At 39.7% G+C, this 8,518-nt stretch overlaps 1 non-coding gene across 1 annotated transcript; it reads right to left on the reverse strand.

The window, feature by feature from the left end:
• Positions 1-1,758: 1,758 nt before the first annotated feature.
• On the reverse strand, positions 1,759-1,865 carry LOC114377788. Its single transcript, XR_003659222.1, has one exon. It is a non-coding gene; the product is annotated as a small nucleolar RNA R71 (small nucleolar RNA).
• Between the last annotated feature and the right edge of the window lie 6,653 nt (positions 1,866-8,518).

The following is an 8,518-nucleotide window of genomic DNA, read 5'->3' on the forward strand; positions in this document are numbered from 1 at the left end:
GTGGTTGGATTAAGTGGTTGACTGTTAGGGACGAATTCTCCATAACCCAGGATAAGAGAGTGGCTTCTGAATCAGAGGAAACAACCCATTTTTAATATTAGTAGTTTCGTATTCCATTTTATTTGTTCTACTCTTTAATTACCAAACAACCAAACCCCCCCCCATCGTTACTGTTACTGCAAGTATATTATGAACATTTGGCTTGTCACTGCTCGTTGGGAAACGACCTAGGATCACTTCCTAGTTACTGCATTTTCATGTTTATTTTATTCGGGTACGGCCTCGATCAAATTTGGCGCCGTTGCCGGGGAGCAGTGTCCAAAGGTTCATAATAGCTAGCTAGTGTTGTGTGTTTAATCCTTTCGTGTTTTATGTTTAATTGTTAGTATTGTGTTAGTATGTGTGTTAGTGTTGTTTAGTGTCCTGGTATTTTGTTTAATGTGTGTTCTATTTCAGTTTTCCCATTAAGTGTTTCCCCTGTTTCAGTCTTGGGTGTTTTGCTGTGAAGATTGTGCTTGAAAACAGAGTAGTAGTAGAAATCAGCTTGCGGAAAAACAGAGTAGTAGTAGAAATCAATTAGAGACGGATTTTAGCGACCACCCATGCTGAATTATTTGGGATTTTTTGTTTTAGTAGCTAGGGTTGTTATTTTTGGCTGAATTTTTTTGTGGTAACTTCTTTTAATCCATATTTTGTGGGAAAAATAGCTAGAGCCTTTAGTTTGGTCAGATTTGAAAGTTCCAAAAAAACTAGCAAATTTTGTGTTTGTCAAAACTTCAAACGGCCATAACTTTTGCTCCGGTTATCAGAATCGCAATTATTATATATGCATTTGGGGTAGAAAAAAATTTCCTACGCCGTGGCAGCCGGCCACAGGCCGGCTGAGGTCTCCATCGTCCAAAAAAAGCGATTCTGTCAAAAGTTTTTTATTTTTCAAGTTTTATTCACTTATTTTTCTTAACCTACCAATTTTAGCTTTCATAGTTAGACTTTGAATTTTTGTCTGAAATTTTTTGTGCTATCTTCTCATCATTTTATAAGGTTGCTCACAAAATTTCAAGTCATTTGGATATCATTTGAGGGTAGTTGTAGTTCAAACCTACACCTTTATTTACATGACAAGGCAACTAGTTGTGTGCATGCTGAATGTAGTGTATGACTAGAGGCAATCCATCTGACTTACAACCCTTTGATCCTGAGATAGATAGGACATTTCATAGATTAGTTAGGCATCATTTTATACCTTTTGATCATTCTGAGCATTCCATAACTGGTGAATCTGTGCATTCTGTTATTGGTGATTTTGAACATCCTGATCTTGAGCATTATAATTTTGAGCATTCTGATTCTGAGCATTCTGATTTTGCACATTCTGAGAACATGGCACAACCTCCACCTCGTGAGAGGACTCTAAGGGAAATGGCTGCATCTGATTTCACCTATGAAAGCTTGTGCATCCAATACCCTAATGAGGATGTCCCATATGTTCTTAAAACTGGACTGATTCATTTGCTTCCAAAGTTTCATGGCCTTGCAGGTGAATACCCGCACAAACATTTGAAAGAATTTCACATTGTCTGCTCCACCATGAAACCCACAGATGTCCAAGAGGATCACATATTTCTGAAGGCTTTTCCTCATTCATTAGAGGGAGTGGCAAAGGACTGGTTGTATTACCTTGCTCCAAGGTCCATCACGAGCTGGGATGACCTTAAGAGAGTATTCTTAGAAAAAATTTTCCCTGCTTCCAGGACCACAGCCATCAGGAAGGATATCTCAGGTATTAGACAACTCAGTGGAGAGAGCCTGTATGAGTACTGGGAGAGATTTAAGAAACTATGTGCCAGTTGCCCCCACCATCAGATTTCAGAACAGCTTCTTCTCCAATATTTTTATGAAGGACTCAGTAATATGGAGAGAAGTATGATAGATGCTGCCAGTGGTGGAGCCCTTGGAGACATGACCCCTGCTGAAGCCAGAAATTTAATTGAGAAGATGGCCTCCAACTCCCAGCAGTTTAGCGCCATAAATGATGCCATAGTCATTAGAGGAGTGCATGAGGTAGCTACAAACCCATCTGCATCATCTGAAACTAAGAAGCTTGAAGGCAAACTGGATGCGTTGGTCAACTTGGTAACCCAGCTGGTCTTGAATCAGAAATCTGTACCTATCGCAAGGGTTTGTGGTTTGTGCTCCTCTGCTGACCACCATACAGACCTTTGCCCTTCCATGCAGCAACCTTGAGCAATTGAACAACCTGAAGCTTATGCTGCAAATATTTACAATAGACCTCCTCAACCTCAGCAGCAAAATCAACCACAGCAGAGCAATTATGACCTTTCCAGCAACAGATACAACCCTGGATGGAGGAATCATCCTAACCTCAGATGGTCCAGCCCTCAGCAACAACAACAGCAGCCTGCTCCTTCCTTCCAAAATGCTACTGGCCCAAGCAGACCATACATTCCTCCACCAATCCAACAACAGCAACAACCCCAGAAACAGCCAACAGTTGAGGCCCCTCCACAACCTTTCCTCGAAGAACTTGTGAGGCAAATGACTATGCAGAACATGCAGTTTCAGCAAGAGACCAGAGCCTCCATTCAGAGCTTAACCAATCAGATGGGACAATTAGCTACCCAATTGAATCAACAACAGTCCCAGAATTCTGACAAGCTGCCTTCTCAAGCTGTCCAAAATCCCAAAAATGTCAGTGCCATTTCATTGAGGTCAGGAAAGCAGTGTCAAGGACCTCAACCCGTAGCACCTTCCTCATCTGCAAATGAACCTGCCAAACTTCACTCTATTCCAGAAAAAAGTGATGACAAAAATCTACCTAACAATTTCTGTGCAGGTGAATCTTCTTCCACAGGTAATTCTGATTTGCAGAAGAAGCACATTCCCCCTCTTCCATTCCCTCCAAGAGCAGTTTCCAACAAAAAAATGGAAGAGGCAGAGAAAGAGATCTTGGAAACGTTTAGAAAAGTAGAGGTAAACATACCTCTGTTGGATGCAAATTCCAAGATATGCCAAATTCTTGAAGGAGCTGTGCACTAATAAGCGGAAGCTTAAAGGAAGTGAACGAATTAGCATGGGCAGAAATGTCTCCGCATTGATTGGTAAATCTGTTCCTCAAATTCCTGAAAAATGCAAAGATCCAGGTACATTCAGCTTACCTTGTATTATAGGGAATAGTAAGTTTGACAATGCCATGCTAGATTTAGGAGCCTCTGTTAGTGTTATGCCTCTGTCGATTTTTAATTCTCTATCTCTAGGTCCCTTGCAGTCAACTGATGTGGTAATTCATTTAGCTAATAGAAGTGTTGCCTATCCTGTTGGTTTCATAGAAGATGTCTTAGTTAGAGTTGGTGAACTGATTTTCCCTGTTGATTTTTATATCTTGAATATGGAAGATGGATTTTCTCAAGGATCAGTTCCCATCATTCTAGGCAGACCCTTTATGAAAACTGCTAGAACTAAGATAGATGTTTATGCAGGCACACTGTCCATGGAGTTTGGTGATATAACTTTTCATTATAATATTCTGGATGCTATGAAATACCCATCTGAAGATCTTTCTGTATTTCGTGCTGAAATAATTGACCATGTTGTTGATGAATACTTGACTGATCTTTATTCTAATCTGCATGCCTCTCACTCTTCATGCATTGAGTTTGAAATTGTACTTGATCATATGTCTGAATTTGATGCTGAGAGTGAATCTGAAAGTGATATTGATTACATGCCTGGTGGTGGTGTTTTACCTTTTGAGATTGATTTTATAGAGTCAGATAGGACTAACCATGTTTCAGGAAGTACACATACCTCTGACTTTCTTTATGAGGTAAAGGCTGAGAAACCATCTCCTTCTACCACTGTCCAGCCGACCACACCAGAATTGAAGCCTCTGCCATCAAATTTAAAATACACTTACTTGGATGATAGCAAGAGTTTTCCAGTGATTATATCTGCCTCCCTTGCTGATGAGCAAAAGGAGAAGTTGTTGTCAGTTCTCAAGAAGCATAAGAAGGCTATAGGCTGGACCCTGGCGGACATTCCTGGTATTAGCCCATCCACATGTATGCATCGAATAAATTTAGAGGATGGAGCTAAACCAGTAAGATAGCCACAGAGAAGACTCAACCCGGTGATTCTTGATGTAGTGAAGAAGGAGATAACCAAGCTTTTGCAAGCTGGGATCATTTATCCTATCTCCGACAGCCAATGGGTGAGTCCCGTCCAGGTAGTCCCGAAAAAGACTGGCCTCACAGTGATCAGAAATGAGAAGGAGGAGCTGATTCCTACTCGGGTGCAGAACAGTTGGAGAGTCTGCATTGACTATAGGAGGCTGAACCAGGTTACCAAAAAGGACCATTTTCCCCTGCCATTCATTGACCAGATGCTTGAACGCCTGGCAGGTAAATCCCACTACTGTTTCCTTGATGGTTTTTCTGGTTATATGCAAATTACTATTGCTCCTGAGGATCAGGAAAAGACCACATTCACCTGCCCCTTCGGCACTTTTGCTTATAGGAGGATGCCTTTCGGCCTGTGCAATGCCCCTGGTACCTTCCAGCGGTGCATGATTAGTATTTTCAGTGATTTTTTAGAAAATTGCATAGAGGTGTTTATGGATGATTTCACTGTATATGGATCCTCTTTTGATGGTTGTTTGAATAGTTTGGAAAAAGTTTTGAATAGATGCATTGAAACTAACCTTATTCTAAATTTTGAAAAATGTCATTTTATGGTTGAGCAAGGTATAGTTTTAGGCCACATTATTTCCAATAAGGGTATTGAAGTAGATCCTGCAAAAATTTCTGTTATTTCACAATTGCCTTACCCCTCTTGTGTGCGAGAGGTGCGATCTTTTCTTGGTCATGCAGGATTCTACAGGCGCTTTATAAGGGATTTTAGCAAAGTAGCCCTTCCACTGTCCAACTTTTTGCAAAAGGAGGTGGAGTTTGACTTTAATGACAGATGCAAAGAGGCTTTTGATTGCCTCAAAAGAGCGTTGACTACCACACCCATCATCCAGGCACCCGATTGGACGGCCCCTTTAAGCTTATGTGTGATGCATCAAATTATGCATTGGGGGCTGTCCTTGCTCAGAAAATTGATAAACTGCCCAGGGTGATATATTATGCTTCTAGGACTTTAGATGTTGCCCAAGCAAATTATACTACTACTGAGAAAGAGCTTCTAGCCATAGTTTTTGCTCTTGAAAAATTTCGATCTTATTTGCTTCGTACTCGCATTATTGTTTATACTGACCATGCAGCTCTAAAGTACTTGTTGAAGAAGGCTGATTCGAAGCCTAGGTTCATCCGATGGATGCTCTGGCTCCAAGAGTTTGACTTGGAGATCCGTGATAGGAGCGGAGCACAAAATCTAGTTGCTGATCATTTGAGTCGGATCGAACGTGTCTCTGATGCAGATTCACCTATTCGGGATGATTTCCCGGATGATCATTTGTATATATTGTATAGTATTTCTGACTCTCTTTCTACTCCCTGGTTTGCTAACATTGTCAATTATTTAGTTGCCTCTGCTTTTCCTCCCTTAGCATCTAAGGCCCAAAAAGATAAGATTAAATGTGATGCTAAGCATTTTATTTGGGATGACCCCTACTTGTGGAAATTGTGCAGTGATCAGGTCATTAGACGGTGCATTCCAGATCATGAGACTGACTCAGTCCTGCAGTTCTGTCATTCTTCCGCACCGGGAGGTCATCTGGGTGTTCAAAGGACAGCTCGCAAAGTGCTTGATTGTGGTTTTTATTGGCCCACCATCTTTAAAGATGCGTGGAAGATCTGCAGCACTTGTGAGCAGTGTCAGAGAGCAGGAAATACACTGACATGGCGACAACAAATGCCTCAGCAACCTATGCTATTCTGTGAGGTGTTTGATGTCTGGGGTATAGATTTCATGGGTCCTTTTCCTGTCTCTTTTGGTTATGTTTATATTCTCCTTGCAGTTGATTATGTTTCAAAATGGGTGGAAGCCAAGCCCACTAGAACTAATGATGCTAAAGTTGTCGCAGACTTTGTCAGGTCTAATCTGTTTTGCAGGTTTGGAGTACCTAAAGCAATTGTTAGTGATCAAGGAACCCATTTTTGCAACAGGACAATGCATGCCCTGCTTAAAAAGTACGGGGTGGTACACAGGGTATCCACACTATACCACCCCCAGACTAATGGACAGGCAGAAATTTCTAACAGGGAAATCAAGAGAATTCTAGAGAAGATTGTGCAACCAAGCAGGAAAGATTGGAGTACCAGGCTTGATGATGCTCTCTGGGCACATCGGACTGCCTACAAAGCACCCATAGGAATGTCTCCTTATCGAGTTGTCTTTGGAAAGGCATGTCATCTTCCAGTGGAAATTGAGCACAAAGCATACTGGGCAGTGAAGACTTGCAATTTCTCTATGGATCAAGCTGGCGAGGAAAGGAAGTTGCAACTGAGTGAGTTAGATGAAATCCGCCTAGAAGCCTACGAGAATGCCAAGTTCTACAAAGAAAAGACCAAGAAGTTCCATGATAGTATGATAGTTAAAAAAGACTTCGTGGTTGGGCAAAAAGTGTTATTGTATAATTCTAGGCTTGGACTCATGAGTGGTAAGTTGAGGTCTAAGTGGATTGGTCCTTTTGTTGTTACTAATGTTTTTCCTTATGGTACAGTTGAGATCAAAAGCGAATCCACAAACAAGAGCTTCAAGGTCAACGGACATCGACTTAAGCCATTCCTCACGAACCCTTCTTTAGTGGACGTAGTGGTGGAAGAGACTTCCTTACTCCACCCTACTCTTCCTCCACCATGACTTAGGAAGTTTTTCTTTTCCTATCTCCTTCTTTGCTTTTATTACACTTGTCCGATTCTCTTTGATGATTTAATTGTTTTTAATCTTTTAATTGTGCTACATTGAGGACAATGTGTTGTTTAAGTATGGGGGGAGTGTTCTTTGGTTTTGCTAGTTTTGTTGGTTTTGTTAATTTGTTAGTTGTGTTAATTTGTTAATGTTGTTAGTTTCGTCGGATTTTCAGTTTAATATTTTGGGTCAATTTCGTGTGCACGTACGACTTTGCATGTTTTTCTTTGAATTATAGGATATGTTCAAGAAATGGGTAATTGTTTTGAAAATAAAAGTTCTTGACATTTTGTGACTTGAAATCCTTGATTCTTCTCTACATGTCATGATAGTTTTGAAAGCTCAATTTGAAAGTGATGATTTTACCTTTGTGAGAATTTGAGCCATCCATCATTATAATCATTTGGTGTGTTTTGCCCCATTGATTGCTTGCACAATAGCCTTGGCTTGATTCTTGTTGATGCGTCCTAATTCACATGCATATTTGGAAATGATTAAGACAATTTTGTTCTTATAAGCTTCTAGCCAAATGGACTTACCTTGAATTAATTCCTTTGATAGCCCTTTTGAGCCTTGTTTCCCTTTCCTTGTTTTGAAGCTCACTACAAGCCTTAAGTGAAAAACCATGATATTACCATATCCTTAAGGAATTTTGGAGCTTTGGAATTGTTTTGGGAATAAGTGTGGGGGGTTTTTGTTTCATTGGACAACTTGTTTTGTTGGCTATGCTTCATGTACATTGTATATTGGTTAAATGTTGGACATGCTGAATGAAATGTTGTTTCTCAAAGGCTAAAGAGTAAAAAAAAAAAAAAAAAAAAAAAAAAAAAAAAAAAAGAAAAGCAATAAAGTTGAATGAATAAGATCTTAAATGGCACAAGAATGATGAAACTCTTGGTTCTACTCTTCATGTTTAATTTTTATCTTTACTTCTTTTTATTTTCTTATTTTTTTCTTAATATGCACTTATTCCCCTTTGCTCCTCTATTCCTTTGGGATTTAGCCACTTATTCCATATTTCTCCAATACCTTGTCCTTGGCCCCATTACAACCTTAAAAGACCTTTTGATCCTCATGTGCTTGTGTTTATGGGTTGATTGTCAATTTTAGAATCTTGCCAAGTTTATGTGGTGTTTGGTTTCATGGGTGCTTTGAGGGTAAATAGTAGCCTAGACACTTGAGAGATAGAGTGTATATCTTGTGAGGCTTTATCACTTTTCATTCTTGAGCTGATTAACTATTTTGCCATGATTGGGTTGCTTGGATGATTTTCATGAATGTCTTGACTTTTTGGATCTCCTTATGTTAGATGTTACCCATTCCTTTCATTCCTTGATGTTCATTGAGAAATATGTGAATGTTTTTGTTTGTCTCCCTTTGATATCCTTGGATTTTGTTCTTTGTTTCATTTTGCCCAGGAGTGCAAAAGGCTAAGTATAGGGGGTTTTGATGTGCCATCATTTTCTTCTATTTTCTAAACCCTTTTTGCACCATTTTAATTTTTGATTGGTCTTAATTGTCAATTAATTAGGCAGTTTTATTATTTGGGCTCATTTAGCTAATTTGATGTTTTTAATCTAATTTCAGGAATTAATGAAACATTGGGCTTAATCCGGATTTTGGTTGTGGACTTGAAGAGGGCAAATAA

The sequence above is a fragment of the Glycine soja genome, chromosome 11 (assembly GCF_004193775.1).
Source record: "Glycine soja cultivar W05 chromosome 11, ASM419377v2, whole genome shotgun sequence".
NCBI classification, from domain to species: domain Eukaryota; kingdom Viridiplantae; phylum Streptophyta; class Magnoliopsida; order Fabales; family Fabaceae; genus Glycine; species Glycine soja.